This window comes from Podarcis liolepis (genome assembly GCF_965112155.1).
Source record: "Podarcis liolepis genome assembly, chromosome: 13".
NCBI lineage: Eukaryota > Metazoa > Chordata > Lepidosauria > Squamata > Lacertidae > Podarcis > Podarcis liolepis.
In genome coordinates, this window is record NC_139573.1 from 7,668,678 (window position 1) to 7,685,485 (window position 16,808).

General features: G+C 45.5%; 1 long non-coding RNA gene and 1 gene segment (V, D, J or C); both read right to left on the reverse strand.

Annotated features, from left to right (window-relative positions):
* Positions 1 to 219: 219 nt before the first annotated feature.
* LOC310691475 lies at positions 220 to 4,980 on the reverse strand. The gene is made up of 2 exons (XR_014518500.1): positions 3,225 to 4,980; positions 220 to 1,721 (listed from the first exon to the last, which is right to left on the reverse strand). It is a non-coding gene; the product is annotated as an uncharacterized lncRNA (long non-coding RNA).
* A 1,423-nt stretch (positions 4,981 to 6,403) lies between these two features.
* Positions 6,404 to 9,894, reverse strand: LOC310692572 (immunoglobulin heavy constant epsilon-like). The segment is given in 4 exons: positions 9,849 to 9,894; positions 9,026 to 9,358; positions 7,875 to 8,138; positions 6,404 to 6,744 (listed from the first exon to the last, which is right to left on the reverse strand).
* Between the last annotated feature and the right edge of the window lie 6,914 nt (positions 9,895 to 16,808).

Below are 16,808 nucleotides of genomic sequence, written 5' to 3' on the forward strand. Positions count from 1 at the left end.
AACTGTGGCCCTCCAGAGATTGTTGGACTGCAAGACCCACCATCCCTGACTATTTGTTATGCTGGCTACGACTTTTATGAGTTGGAGTCCAACAACATCTGCAAGTCTGCAGGTTCCCAAACCACTGATTTTTATGGGACAACAGGCAGAATTTTCAAAAGAGCTCCTTCCTGAAAGTATGTGAAGGAGGAGAAAAAATGAAACAAAAACCTTCAGAAGGCAATTCTATTTATTTATTTATTTTATTATTGTCTAGTAAATATAGTTATGACCACAAAACATGCAATACAGTGGTACCTCGGGTTACATACGCTTCAGGTTACATACGCTTCAGTTTACAGACTCTGCTAATCCAGAAATATTACCTCAGGTTAAGAACTTTGCTTCAGCATGAGAACAGAAATCGTGCAGCGGTGGCACAGTGTCAGTGGGAGTCCCCATTAGCTAAAGTGGTGCTTCAGGTTAAGAACAGTTTCAGGTTAAGTACGGACCTCCGGAACGAATTAAGTTCTTAACCCAAGGTACCACTGTATATGAAAATAGCAGAAACTAGCTAAAAATGGCTAGAAAATAGCAGCGGCAGTGAGAGGGCAGGAAGGCCCCTGGCAGCGGCAGCGGTGGGGTTGGCTTGAGCGAGGAGGGGCGAGTGCTCACCGGTTTGCTCTAGCCCGGCAAAAGGAGGAGCAGCAGTGCTGTCACCTCCACCGCGGCCACCCCAGATTCCCCTCCCCAGGCACCAGCAGGGAGAATGATGGAGCTCCAGTCTGCGCTGCTACTACAGAGACAGCTGGCATGTCAATTCATCCGTCAGTCGGGGCAAAACAAAACGTTTAGGGGTATGCGTCCCGCTGTGTCCGCCCAGAAAAAAAACCCACTGGTTGTGACCACAAATCATGTAATATATAAAAGAGCAGAAATGTCCTCAGTGCCAGTCATGGGGCTGAGGAAGAACAAATTGTTGGTATTGTGTGGGTCTTAAACTGATTGATTGAAATATTAAGTATAGAGAAGGACAATATTCAGAATAGGACATTTATGTAGAATGCTTAGGTCAGGTCAGGACAGGTCAGTGTCGCCAATAGCTGGGTGAGGCTGGATGCCTACTAGTGATGAGGGTATGTTGGATGAGCCGGCAGAGCATATGGCAGAACATGGGGTTGAGAGCAGATCTGAAGCTCTGAAATGGGGAGAGTCCAGTGGATACCCAGCCTGCAGTCCTATGTATACTTAGATGTATGTCCCATTGAACTCAGGAGGACTTAATGCTGAGTAGATGTGCCAAACTCCTTTCTCAAGGCCTGTGGGACTGTCTCCACACCTTGGGTTGGGAGTACTAGTTGCTCTTCTTGACAGTCACTGTGGGAAACAGATGTACATAGGGACAGTAGGCTTCCTGTCTTGGGAGCCCAGTCTCAGCAAGTGACATAATATGACGAGTCCAGCTCCAAGTTCTAACAAAATTGCCTCTCTGTCCTTCATCTGATGGGACTTCATTGTCCCCCTACCAGGGAAGAAAAGCAGACAGCAGAGAGAAGCTTTGGTTGTTAACGCTGGAAACGGAGTCCTATCTCCAGCCAGTGACTTCTTCTTTGCACATCTCAAAGTGTAGGACAAGAGCTCTCAGGAAAATGCTTCTAGGCCAATCATTGGTGCACATTCTTATAGTCAGGGCCTGCTGGCTGCTTTTTCAGGACCACCACAGTGGAGAAGAGCCATTTTACCTGCAGGAAGAAATGAGAATTAGGAGAAAGGAAGACACAGAACAGAAGTGCGTGTGGAAGAAGAAAGATCTGCATGTTCTATTTGTCATTCGTGGTTTTGTCCTCCCTGTTTCCTGCCAGTCACAGGTTGCAAGTTGTATGATGTATTATTACTTACCCTGTACTTATTCCTTATATTTACTTATTTATTTATAAACCACCAGCTCACAAGAAAGTGTAAGAACATAGAAGAACCCTGCTGGGTCTGGTCAAAGAGTGTCCATGCAGTCTGGCCTCCTGCTCCCACAGTGGCCAACGAGATGCTGTAGTGGAAAGCCCAAAGGCAGGATCTGAATGCAACTGGTACTGGGAGCAACACTGTCTTGAGCAATGAAGGTGGAACCTAGCCATTGAGGTTGGTAGCCATTGATAGCCTTCGTCCTCCAGGAATTTGTGTGATCATTTCTAAAGCCATCAAAGTCTGGGGCCATCACTACCTCTTGTAGGAACAAATTCAATAGCTTAGCTATGCTGTGTGAAGAAGTACTTTCTTTTGGCACTGTATACTAACATCATTCCTTGCCATCCTTCTGCATCTTCCTATCCCATTTTTAAATATATTTATTATTATTATTTTTGTTTTACACTTTAGAATATTCATTTAAACAACCTTAAAATGCCAATGACTTCCTTTCTTCTCTTTCCATGGTTCTTTTTGCATATTATAAATCCCTGCATATTTTACATAAACTAAACCATTCAGTATTCCATTATTATATCCAACAAAATTTGTTTACACTGTTGAATTTATCTTAATGCTGCCAACTTTCTCAAGTGTACAAAATTTCCCCCATACATTCAATAAATATTTCCCAATCTTCTTTAAACATATGTTCTTCTTGTTCTCTTATTCTATATGTTAGGTCCACAAGCTGCGTTTATTCCATGAGTTTAAGTTGTCATTCTTTATTAGTTGGGACCTCACTTGTTTTCCATTTTGGGGCTAACAAAACATGGGCTGCAGTGGTGGCATACATAAACAACCTTTTCTGACACCTGGGAATTTCCGTCTGAATTATCCCCAACAAAAAGGACTCTGGTTTTTTTTGGGGGGGAGGGAAGTACTTCTAAACATTTTTTTCAATTCATTGTGGATTATTTCCCAATACGCTTTTAACCTTTTACAGCTCCACCACATATGGAAGAACGTACCCTCAACCATTGCATCTCCAGCATCTTCCTATCCCTAAACTTCTCTTGCAGATCAGCAAGTCAAATATTTTCCTTCATCCCAGTCATCTGATTTTAATGGTGTATCTAATGGACTATTTGGCATCAAGGATACGTAAAGGTATGTGCCGAGTCCTTCACAGAACCATTCACTAATTTACAATAAAGAGTACAAATATTTCAGCCTTATCCTTTGCTTCCCACCCTCCGTCCCAGTGGTGTTTCTGCTGCCTCTGTCACTCCACATCGTAAGATTCAAATGTAGACATATAACAGACGTTCCTCTCTACTCACTTTGAACAGTGTAATGGTGGCACTGTAAGAAACACTGAGGAGGAAGAGAATGAAGAAAACAAAGATGGTGACCCAGAGACGATCCATTTCCTCCTCTTTTTCATCGCTGTAATCATCAATTGTTGACACAGCCACCTCTGTGAGGGGGAGAGAGAGAGACATCATTTCCAGTGTTCAGCATAAAATATCCCATAACTTCAGCCATCCCTTCACCCACCACTAATATCTAATTGTACATATAGAATTATGCCGAATTACGTACTACTAATATTATTCCTTCTATTTCATACAGTCTAACATAGACTACAAAATCCATGATGCACTAACCATATACCTGCAAGATCACCTGTGGCCTATATAACAATTAATATTATCTAAATTTTGCAATAGTGGCTTGGTGTTGGCTCTTTGGGAACTCTCTCTGTTCACCCCACATAATGTTTGTGCCTTGTCCTACAGAGTAACTTCACTCTGTTGCAACACTTCTCTCTCTCTCTCTCTCGCTCTCTCTCCCCTTCTCCCTTTTCCGACACTCTGCCTAAAGTACCAGTTCATCTAATTCTCGTCAGTTTGTTTAGGATGAACCTGTTGTGCAATGTGTTTCAACTCATCTGCAGAATGCTATTTGTCTTCCATTTTTTCAGGTAATAAATCAATGAGGAATAGCAATGTTCAGAGGTGTTCAAAACAGTTGCTTAACCGTTTCACCACATGACAAAATACATCCTAATCTTGACAGTTTCAGTGAGTCACAGAAGATGGCTGGATGGAATAATCCTCAATAAATGAGGAGGTGGGCATGTTTTAGCACAGTCTTAAATTAACTCGTTTTCTGAGGGATGTCCAGAAAGGCCACACAGTGAGCTTCATGGCTGAGGAGGGATTTGAATCTGCAGTTCTAAGCACCAAAACAAACACTAACCAGTACATTAAGTACTGACTCAAGGAGTAACCAGGGAGCAGGTGTGGGTAGGGAGTTTGTGTGTGATGGCTGTGGCTGGACCCTTGCAGCATAACTAGGACAAGAGTGACTTAGTGGAGATGTTGTGTCTGGTTTCCAAAAGGAGGGGTGACTGGGGAAAAGTGTACTTGAAAGTCCTATTTTCTCCCTTCTCCGATTTTGTAAAATGTCAGAGATTTTGCTCTTTCGTATTTGATGGGATGGTTCTGAGGGGATCCCTGACTATCATTTTGGAAAACATATCCTCACTCTGCCTTTTTGCATTGTGTACATATGTGTCTTGATTGGACCTTTTATTTCTCATAACCCACCCAATAATATATGAACAATCCATTATTATGGCCTGAATATTCTGTGAATTTGATTCTTTCTCATGGCTCCATCTGACTTGTCTACTCATCTAGCCAGGCTTGGCTCAGTTTGCTCACCCATCTCAAGTTCAGGGTCAAACTAGGTTTATTATTATCCTCCCCACCCCCCATGTCTTACTGATGTGATGCTAAATGTGTCAAATGAAATTTCTTCTGATTCTTTTTAACAGTTAATAGCCACTTTGAAGGCCTTTTTTTTGGTCAGGATCCTGGTGCAAGGGGAGGTTATTTTTTTATGTGGTTCTGGATTAAAATAACCTTTCCCTATGGTGCTTCTATTGTAACCATGGGGAGCAGTAAGGGAGAAAACCTTTCCCTATATAGGCAACAACCATTTTGTGCACATTCAAGGCACGTACGGCTGTGCAAACACTCGCTGTGTTTTGACCTGGAAGAGGGTGTAACAGGGCATAAGGGGTTTACACGCATTCTGCTGCCTTGTGCGTTGACCTGAAATGCAGCCCCAGCAAACTGTGGGTTGCCCCCCCCCCCAAATGCCCTCCCCCCATGGCATCCCATTATAGCTGGCTCTCCGAAACTATTCTTTGCTTTCAAGCAATGCAGGTGTTTTGCATTGTCTCATTTCTTCTGCCCTGTCACTGAAATCCAGGCCAGGTGAGTTGATATGAAGGGAAGCTACATGTGTTGAAGCGGGGAGTGTGCACATATGTTGCACCAGGTGAATTCTGCCTACTTTCTGTCCCTGCTGCTCATGCTGCTGTGCCCCACTGAACTAACTTTCCACAGAATGACATTGGCCTCTGTATTGTACCTCCATACAGATAGCTCTGCCCCTCTTATTGGAACAAGGTTCCAGCTCTGCGACAGAGAACGCTGCATAGCTTGCACCCAATGCTAATCATAGCGTAGACCTATTGAAACGAATGAACCTAAATTGCACATATAATTAATTTCAGTGGGCCTACTCTGAGTAGGCAAACCAATGAGCCAGCTTCTTACGTCATGTACCATATATCGATATTTGGAGCAGGCAGAGGAAGGAGAGGCAATGCAAAATATTCTGATATGGGCAGGACTCCCTTGTATATATATGGGTGCCTAAAAAGGCAAACTTATTGGATGAACTTTGGGCTTTGATTTTTTTTGGGGGGGGCGTGGCAGATAAAAAAATATAAAGAGCACTGAGCTATTATTATGTTGTTGGAATGCAGTGAACACTGCAGTTCTGCTATGATCAATTGGTTTCAACCCCTGAGGAACTGAGGCCTGGGGGCAGTTGGCTGAAGGAGGCAGAGACTGGTACAGAAATATTCCTCAGTAGCGAATTGGCAGCTTATTTGTTGTTTTCAGCACCAGACGTTAAAAGGAGAGCAGCTTCCTGTGTATGGACATGTATAGATGGAAGCCAGGGTGGAGCAGATGATGGGATATTGGACTTGAGCCTGGTGGAATGTGACCCAGATTCAAATCACCACCCAACTAGATGAAGCTCATTGGGTGTTTTTGGACCAAATCCCTCTCACTTCCGGCACTTATCAAGGGCCTGTTGTGAGCATTAAAATACATATATACTGACATCAGACGTTTGCACCCCTGCCTCCCATGGCATAGCTCTGATAATGGTGGATACATTTTGCTTCCAAATACCATGAATACCCACTTAATTAATCCACCCACCCACCCCCGCTTTCCAAAACTCACTCTAGTCATCGATTTTCCTGCAAATGACCACAACATGGGATATATATGTGAGTTGGTTCTCTTTTTATTCAGCCATAGGCCAAACATGCATGCATGGAAATTATTTACACAGGGTTTATCTAACAATGCTAGAGGAAAATCTGGGAGAGGCTGAAGAGGTTGCAATGCCGTAGCAGGGATGGTCATCATTTTTTACCCTGGAATTTCTCCACAGTCCTCTGGGTGAACTTCATGGGGAGGGCTTCGTGGATAACCATGCAGGTGAACGCATTTCCATTGTTCCAGTCAGTTAATGCGACTTTCATGTGGCTGTACATGAAGTAGGAATGGTTGTTGTTGTTCTTCATGACTGGGGTGTTGACATGGTGATCGTCAGGTATAGCGTTGTGATTCTTCAGCCACTGGACAGAAATTGCCTCTGGGGTGAACCCAGTGATCAGGCAGGTGAGGGTCACCATAGGTGGCCGAGTACGGATTTCCTCAGGGTGGGGTCGGAAAAGGTACACCTCAGGAGCATGGACCATTCCTTTTTGAGATCAGGGACAATATATGTGAGAGAAAAGGAGAGGCAACAGTAGTTAAGTTTAGACCAAATGAGTGGATGCAGTGTTGACAATGAGAGTCCCTGTGATTTTGTTCTCTTGAACATAGGTACTCCAGACAGGGTTATTGCAGAGAGCGTCTCTCACCTCTGGCCTGTTCATATGCACTTCGTAACAGCAGTATGTTCCCAATAGTTGCTCCACCTGGCTTTTAATGTCATTTGACTCTAAATATTATCTGTTAGATTCTTTGAAGAGCAGTTTATGTCTGTACAATAGACACAGTGGGGTAAATACTCAATTGCCAATGAGTTGAAGTGCCTTCAGCTGAAGTCACCACCAGTGTGTAGATCTATGTGAAGATCTATAGCATGTGTTGGGCTTCTTTGAGCTGGATGAATGAATAGGAGCACAAACCGGGACAGCAGAGATATGAGGTATATTTATACAGCCCAGTTTCTCAACAGATATACAGAAGTCACCCAGCCCACACAGAATCCCAGTCTTTCCCGAGAAGGTACTGGTATATTCAAGTTGCAGCATGGCTTGGGGTTGAAAGGTGAAAATCTTGCAAACTTCAAGGAGCAAGCTCTGCACAGTTGCTCCCGAAGCAGTTACCCTGGTGGCTCGTTAAATTTGTGGAGTGGGCCACCAGGGCAAGGACATAAAGATCTGCCTTCATCAGAACTGGCTCAATCCTTCATCCAGCTCAACATTACTCAATGTTGGGTAAACATTATCAATAGACAGATTCAGGGGTTTGAAGGATCTGTAACTAGAGATGAAATGGTTTTCATGAGAGTGAAAAGAGTAATGGGAGATGTCTTGGCCCCTGCAGTGGACACAAGCCTTTCTTTCCTTGGTTCCAGTGTTGCCTTCTGATTTTTTTTAAAAAAATGCATTGCAGGTTTTTCTAGCACCATAAAACCTTTGAGCAGAGACAAGGGTAGTAGAATGATTGTGCAAACCTGCACAAGACCTCCACTAGACTGCTTGAAATTGTAACTTGTGTCTCTAGCATAAACTGCAGATTTGCCAAGTTGTGTTGCATTTTCCTTCTGTAACACAAAACCACCAGCCCTGGGATGGGAGACCAACCCTGTTTCCCCCTTACCTATCGTCTTGGCAATGGTCCTAATGATGGGAGCAGCCAGGCCTGGATATTCCACTTTGCAGGTGAATTCATCTCCCTGTAGCCACGTTGTGGCAGAGAGGGCCTTCGCAGCGGTGAACTTTCCATTAGGCTCTTCTTTTGTTTCCAGTAGTTCTTGGCTCACAGGTCCTGGTGTCTGCCGTGACCAGGTGATTATCAGCCCATCTGTATCTATCAAGTTTTCCACCACACAGATGAGTTTGGGGTCGCTGTTTACATACAGGTCTTTGGGAGTTGGGAGTATGATTCTTACATCAATGCCAGTGGAAGGGCAGGCGGTAGCATCTGGAGGCACAAACTTCATGTTAATTCTCTATTTAACTCTCACTTCTTCCCATCAGATGTCAAGGAGATAAATAACTATAGAACTTTTGGAATACGTCTGAAGGCAGCCTTGTATAGGGAAGTTCTTAATGTTTGATGTTTTATTATGCTTTTCTATTTGTTGGAAGCAGCCCAGAGTGGCTGGGGTAACCCAGTCAGATGGGCGGGCTAAAAATATAAATTAACAACAACAACAATAATAATCTGTTAACAAGGGCATTCCTTGCTCCAGAGTAAAAGGGAGCAGAAACTCCAGACTTGGTACAAATATTAAAAGAATGAAGCTGGTGTTTGTTGCCCTTGGTTGTCCTAAAATTAAAAAAGCTCCATATTCCATTGTGAACAATGAGCAGGAACAAACAGTTCCCTGTCACCCTTTTCTACAATATCAGCTTCTGCTATGAAGACTACATTGTTCTATCCAGGAGGTGGTTTACACCATTGACTCAAACTACATGTTGCAGAGGATGGAAAACATCCTCTGACCCTGAAGAGGATAGCATATTTGCCAAGACTTTTCATGGACATCTGGGGCACTCTGATGTCCACTCCCCTATGTCTTCCCAGAGTCCTGCTTCCAGCAGAAATGGAAAACAACTACTCTACTAGTAAGGTCATGTGTTCAAGGCTTAATTCAATGGGACATAATTGAAAGCAGCTATATCTATATATGTAGAAATGAAGTGGGAGGAAGCTGCAATCTGGAAGCAGCCCTCCCCCTCACGTTCCAGTCCATGCCCACCAAAACAGAGGGAAACTCAAGTGCCAACTTAGTCAGCTGCTCTTACCTTCACATATCTTGGCTTTGCTCTTCACCTTCGTTTGTGTTGCTTCGTGGAACACCTGGCAGTAGTAGACATTCCCAGCCTGCCAGTCAGCTTGGCTGACATTGGCTGTGCTTGTGGTACTGAAAGTGTATCCGTGGGCATCCTTCTTGGGCTGCTCAGTGAATGAAGGCAGGAGCCCGGCTTGCCCACCCACCAGCCATTCCACCGTCAACGTTTTGGGGTAGAAGCTGGAGATAATGCAGAACAGCTCAATGGTGGCACCACTGGATTTGGAATCGCAGGAGGAATGGAGCAGGCGGACTTCTGGGGCCACTGGTGATTTTGCAGAGGTTCCTACATTATAGAAAGGCAGAGATGGGTGAATCTGTCAGTTATGGTTCCTCTCAGTTGCTTATTTTTCAAGTTGTTTTTCACACCAATCAGCAAACCAGTCCTCATGAAAAGTCATCTGCATTTTAATTCAAGCTTCTCTTAATATACACACCTTTGAGTGATATTTTGCCTAATATAAACATTCCTGTAAAACAGTGCTCCTAATGTAACACATTCTTATATATTATTCACTCACACACGATATGTATTCTTTGTGCACATTACTTGGCTGATGAACAGCTTTGCACAATTTAAAGAAGTGTAAGTTGGAAATGATGGACATGTTTTGGTTCAAGTACTGCGAATTATGTATATTCGTCTTTAAATATGAACCAAATTGATCTTCTCAACCCATCCATATGTGAGGGGCATTAATACCACTTCTCTGTGATTTTAGTGATCTCTAGTCTGGGACCTGTCGCCTACTCAATGTAAGCCTTGAGGGACCCACTTCGATAGAAGACTGGAGAGTGAGCGGCCACTAATTCATTTGCCATTCGCCACCTTTGTCTCTCCTACTAATCCCAAAGTTTTGAACAGCCTCACCAAGATACTTCCCTACTATTGGTTGCGCAAGTGAATACAAGCAGTTTAAAGGAGCAGGTCATGAATACTATTATCAGCACACACTGTGTGTGGTACACATGCTGGTAACATTGCTCTGAGAATAAAGCAGCAATAAATAAACTTTAAAAATAAATCACCACAAATTTAACAATTTAAAACTAAAGTGTATTTTTTAAAAAATGCAACTGGATGTTGCTGTACCTAGCCCCCGAAGACTGAAATCTTAAATGGCAAAACCCTAACATCACTTTTAGTGCTGAACAGACAACTCTGAAGTTGTCTCCCACATTTCGTTTGTGAGCCAACGTTGAGCTGCTGCTGCGCTTAACATGCCTTGGTACTAGACAATAACACTACCCAAATATATTGAATCCATTTCCCGTCTCTCCCAAGCCTTGTATTTTACTTTTCTTTCTTTTGCCAGATTGACCATCCATTTGTAGGTTAAAGAGGAAGCAGATAACAAAGGCCCAGCCAGACTCACGCTCAATGTCTTTGTTGATTGTGGAGCTGGAAGCTGCATGGGCGACATTGCATTGGAACTTCTCCGATTCCCAGGTGCTGGTTGGGATGGTGAGCTGGCTGGTGAGGGTGTAGAGGCCCCTGGATGAATCCAATTTTGCAGGGAAAGTCCGGATGCCGCTGGAGATGGCTCCTGAATTCCACCGTACTGTGACCGGTTCAGGAAAGTAGCCAGAGACCAGACAACCTATGGAGACCTGCGAGGCAGTAGAGGAGTCTTGGCTACAGGGAGGCAATGGGAAGACCGTCGGGGCTGTGGTGCTCGCTGCAATAAAAAAAAGACAGAAATGCATGTTGAGGGTGGATGTTTTTGTGTTCCTGCAATGCAGAAGTTTGAATAGATGCTGCTTGGGGGTCCCTTCCAATTCTGCTATTCTATGATTCCATGAGCTGAGCGGGAGTTGCAGGATCTCATCGCCTCATTTATGCCTTCATCACAACACAGTGAGTGGTAATAAGTGCCTCTAGCACCACATTCACACCAACCTGTTGGTGCTACGTTATCTTCCATAGGTGACAGTGGTACTGTAGGTTAATTTTTATATGTTTTCCCTTATACAGGGAGACATTGACTTTTCTGGTCTAGAGCACCATAGATATATACGCTTCATCCCTCTGTTCACTCATATCTGCCTCCTCTCAGCCATGCAAGGACACCTGCTCAAATTTCGATTAAGATCTTATTAATCCTCAAGACAAATCCTTTCCTCTTAGAGCCAGCATTAACAATAAGAACCTCAAACCCTGTAAGGGGTTTGGTAAGCATTATTTGAGGTAGCGCATTAACCTGAAGACACTTGGGCATGTCTGAGGTCATTCTTATTTTTGCCATTGTCGACAAGTGCTAAGCTCACCTGGAATGAAGAAGGTTCCATGATTGATCTCACTGCTATTTGTTAGGGGGTGGGGAGGAAATATCTGTTCACTTTCAGGCTTATTTTCTCAGCTATGAGATTTAGAAACCTGCTTTAAAAACAGTGAAAGCTTAGGATGCTGAATTATTTGCAGAATAGACACAGCCCTGTTCAACACCCACTGGCAGGTTGGTTTTCTCTAAAAATTGCCGAATGCCTGATGTCTGTCCTTAAGCTGCATTTGCACTGTTATTCAGTGAATTCCACCTCAGCTTTTGGGCTGCAAGTTCATCACGTACAGTATGACTGGAGAATTTCTTATTTTACATGGTACGTTGACAAAACAGAGAGAAAGATATGGCAACAGAGAATCTTGCAGCCATTAGATCCTTTCATGCAAAAGGGAAAGGAGTGTGAGAGAGTGTGGGGTGTGGGGCTTGGGGCTTGGGGGAAAAGCAGTAAGGAGAAAGGGTGTCGTTTTGGTCTAGTTGTCACTGTGGTGGCAAATCCACATCTGCCTATGCCCAAAGGAAAGGGGAGAAATATTTATAGCAAAGGGCCACATCCCTTGTAACCAGGCTTCTAGGGGCCACATTTCATTCGCGGGCAGGACCAAAGGTGAAAAGGCAACTAGGGTGAACAGAAAAACACATGCAATTCTTACCTTTGTACATCCTAGTTGTAGGAAAGTCAGAATTCTGCACACACACATGCCTCTCTATTTCCCCCACCCAGATAAGCAAGAGCCATTATCCCAATTCATTGGCATATTCCAACCAGGGAAAAACACTAAAGGAAAGGTCTGGGGAGGGTTTTAAAAGTTGGACAGAGGGCCACATTTTGCACCTTGGCAAGAAGTTCCTAACCTCCCCAGTGTTCTCACAAGTGGAAAATGAACAGTGCTTTAAAAAAACAATGTGGGGATTTGTTTTGTTTTTATGAAAGAGTATTAACTGCGTGTTACCTCTGAGACCTAGGTTTACTACCTCTAAGAGAACAAGGTATTTGTGTCCGTTAGGAGGTGTGGAGCCTTAGGCCAAGAGGGTCCTTCTGGACTCCTGCCCCACGACAAAAGCTTCCAGTTGCTCAACAGATTGCAAATCACAAGTGTCTAGACCAGATACATTTACGCTTGAGGTTGGCAGCTCCTTCCCTGCTTTGGGGCTGTGCTCGGGTGTCCCCCAGAAAGTTAAGTGGGGAAGCTTTTCCTGCCACAGTGAGAAAGCCTTTAGCTACTGAGTTATCTTGGTTCGGAGTAAGATGAAGGAGAAAAGGTCATAGCCACTTTGATGGCTGACTCGCCACTCATCTGAGACCAAGTCATTAGATTTGAGCCCCTTTCATCTAACCAAAACCAGTGGGATGAAGCAATCAAGATTTGAATTCTGGCTCAAGATCTGTAGCTCAGCGGCGTAGCGTGGGTTGTCAGCACCCGGAGCAAGGCAAGTAATTTGCACCCCCTAACCCGGGGCAAGGCAAGTAATTTGCGCCCCCTAACCCGGGGCAAGGCAAGTAATTTGCGCCCCCTAACCCCTAACCTGCCGCCGCTGCCAGCTTCTTCTTGCTGCTGCCTGGTCTGGTCTGGTGTGGTTCTCTCCTGCGCTCAGCGCTGCGCTGGGCGGCTGCTGCACTGTCCCTCCCCCAGATAGTCCCTCGCTCTCTCTCCGCACCGCACGCCTGGCACCCACCCCCTCCACAGTGGGCGGCGACCCAGCGGCTCGGATCGGATTCGCACAGCCAGCACTGCAGTGAGAGAGAGTGAGTGAGCCAGGTAGGGGCAGAGAGCTGCGAGTGCGAGCGCCCCCCCCAGATGTTGCGCCCGGTGTGGCCGGCCCCCCCTGCACCCCCCACGCTACGCCACTGCTGTAGCTGCAGTCCTGAATGCGCTTGCCTCGGAACACAGTCACACCCACACCATCCACTTAAAGTGCTCTTACATCACCTTAAAAGTCATGGCTTCCCCCAAAGAATGCTGGGAAGTGTAGCTCTGTGCGGGGTCTCCTAACGGTTCCCAGCACCCTTAACAAACTACAGTGCCCAGGCTTCTTTAGGGGAAGCTATGAAACAGTGGGACGAAAGTGCTTTAAATGTATGGTGTGAATGTGACATAGCTTCCTTGAACACTGATAGACTTATGTCTTGAGTCAGCGCATGTTTCTCACTCTCTTGGGTGGTGTTTTTTGCTGGCATTGCCCACATCTCAAAATTCCAGGCCTCCTTTTAGTTGTGCGAGTTCTCTCACTTCCTCTTTGTTCAGCACCAGCTGAAGGTTGCAGATGTCCTTTTTAGTGCCCCCTCACATACAAATTTGACTGAAACTGGGTAAGGGGACAATAAAATAGTGCTGGTCAACAGAAGAAACAAAAATGGAGAGGCAAGCAAACTGAGATTTTGAACTTCATTAACTGGCAGTAATAATATGAAGGTGAAGCCGAATCAGTTTGTACAGCCAATTGCAACTTGTTTGGAGTGATAAATGTGTAAGATTATCTAGTCTACGGGGTATCAGCAGCTGGTGGTTTATGGGCCCAACCTACTCCACAAATGACAAAACATTGACCTGATACTTTCCCCCCTACTGATAAAAGTGGATGTTCAACTATTCAGCTTATGAGTAACTTTAAAAAATAATAATTCTCCCAGTAGCATATGTTATAAAATATACAAAATTAAAACCAACCATGCAACAACTCAATAAAATGATTAAATCAAAAAGACACAAATCCACAACAGAAGCCAAGTCAGTTTGTATAGTCAGTTGCAACGGTTTTTGAGCTCTAAATGTGAAAGATGGTGGTTTGTGGGCCTAACCTATTCCATAAATGACGATGCACTGGCCTGCTACTTTCTTCTATCTGATAAAGCAGAGGTTCAACTATTTAGCTTCTAAGTTGTTTATAATAAAAAGAGCATATTCCAGGCAGTGTACGTAAATCAAATAGACAAAATTAAAATCAACCATGCAACAAATCAGTAAAATGATGAAATCAAAAAAGGTAGCCCTACAATACATAAAATCCAGCCAACTACAGCATAGGAGAACTTTCCTCCTGCCATGTTCCCTGTGCCTTTAGTATCTCCGAAGCAGGTAGAAGTTCAGCAGGCATAGCTTTTCAAGCTGCTTTTGAAGGCACAGCGAGGTTGTCCCACCCCACCGCTGCCAGCTAGACAGACTCTAGGAGCTATGGCTCCTAGCTCTCTAACCTATTCTGTCAGTTCCAGCTTTCTGAAATGCCTTTGTCCTAAAACAGGCATAGGCAAACTCGGCCTTCCAGATGTTTTGGGACTACAGCGTCCATCATCCCTAACCACTGGCCCTGTTAGCTAGGGATGATGGGAGTGGAAGTCCTAAAACATCTGGAGGGCCGAGTTTGCCTATGCCTGTCCTAAAACCCACTACCCTTCCAAAGCTAGGGACAAGCCCCTCTTGGTCTAGTCCTGGTTATGTCTGCTTCTCACACAGTAACCCTGGAAGTCTTACCTCCCTAGGAGAGAATTCAAAAGTTCTGGTGTTCAATACACATCTTTCCTATCCTGAGGATCAAACCTAGCTTGCTCTCACTTCAGCTTGCAACCACTAAGAATCATGCTAGGTTCAAACTGTTATGGTCCTTTTCCATTTCCCAGGAGTGTGCAGTTCCTTGGGGCTGCCTTTCTCAGGGATACCAAATTGCATTTTCCTGCTTAGCTAAACCTCTCGATTACCATCCCGGGGCTGGGTACAGAACCCAGAAAGTGGTCTTTCAGTGGGTCTCCTGAAACTTTCCCTGCAACTAGGAGTTTTGACAAGCCTCCTGCCCTAGCCAGCTCAGCCCACTCATCGATAGCAACTCACTTGAGAGAGATTCCAGGGCTTCAGTGCTTGTGGTGCAGCAAAGCTTGGAGATCTTTCTGCTCCAAAGAATACTTTCTGAACATGGAGTAGAACTTGGGCACCTCAAAGACACTTCTGGTAGGAATTGGGGGGGTCTCCAGGCAGAGCTTCAGGCCTGGGTCAGATTTCCCCCCATAACTCCTTGTTCACCCAGCCCCTATGAAGCCTGCTGCTCATCTGGATAGTCAAGAATCTCCCAGTTGAGCACCAGGCTAGAACCAGAGTTTCAGATAGCACCTCCTGCTGCCTACATGGCAAGGAACCCATCATTGGAACCTCCCAGCTCTCAGCCAGTTCCCCCATACCCTGGCTACTCCCGGCTGGCTTCTCCGCAGCCTGCTGTTGCTCAGGAAGGTTGCGACTCTGTTTAACACAGGCTTTCTTTTGCACAGGCTTTGAGATACCTCCTCACTTCATTGCTGCCTTTCTGAAGCCACCTGTGGATCTGGGAAGCTCAAGCCCCACAGATGAGCATGGGGCAGGCTTTCAGAGATTCCTGCAGCTTATTTGAAGCCTGATGATAATCTGAGAGGTTTTGGGGTTCCCCAACTGAGCATTAGGCTTGGGGCAAGATTCTCTGCCAGGCTAGACCCTGCTGCTCATCTGGGGGTAGTGGTTTCAGGAATCTCCCAGCTAAGCATTTGGCTGGGGGAGATTTTCAGCCACCCTCCTCCCTGCAGATGGAACTCCTAGCTGGGCATAAGGTGAGAGCAAGCTCTCAGGCAGTCCCTTTGTTCCCAGCCAGTCCTGGAACCTTCTGATTGCATCTCTTGGCTGAACATCAGTCTTGGGGCAGCCATCTTCTGGCTGCTTCCCACTAGCTTATATGAAGCCTGACACACAGTTGCATGGCCAAAATTCCCCCCAGCTGAGCATGAGGCTTGTAGCAGCCACCCAGGCAGCCTCTGTCCAGCTTTTGTAAATCCTAATGTTCAGCTGGGTAGTCAAGAATCTCCCAGGCTCAAAGAAGGCATCCAGGTAGCCTCTCATTTGCTCCCTACCAACTTATCCCCCAGGTGAGCATCAAGCCTGAGCAAAAATCCAAGTAGCCCCACTTTTCTGCTGCTTCCCACATGCTTATGGCCAACAATAAGCTGGGTAGACAGGAGTCTCCCAGTGGAGCATGAGGCCCTTGGCCAGCCATCCAGGCTGGTGCCCCACCAGCTGCTCCCCACTAGCTTTTGTGAAGCATTTCACTCAAGTGTCACGTATCTCCCAGTGGTGCATCAGCTTGTGGCAAGCATGTGGGTAGGCATCCAGGCAGCCTACCCCCCCAGCTGCTCCCCTCCCCAGCTTATGTGAATCCCAACACTTAGGTAGGTGATCAAGAATCTCCATGCTGAGCATCAGGCTCTGAGAGGGATCTGGATCCTCCCCCCGGCTGCTCTCTACCAGCTTTTGTGACTCCTAGCACCTGGCTGGGGCTCAAGAATCTCCTAGCTGAGAACCAGGCTCAGATCAGGAATAGAAGGTAGCCCCCTTCTTGATGCTCCCCACCAGCTTACCCGAAGGCCAGCCTTCAGCTGGGGGAGTCAATAATCCCCCAGTTGAGCACTGGGCTCAGGGCAGGCCTCCAGGCAGCCCCCCATCACTC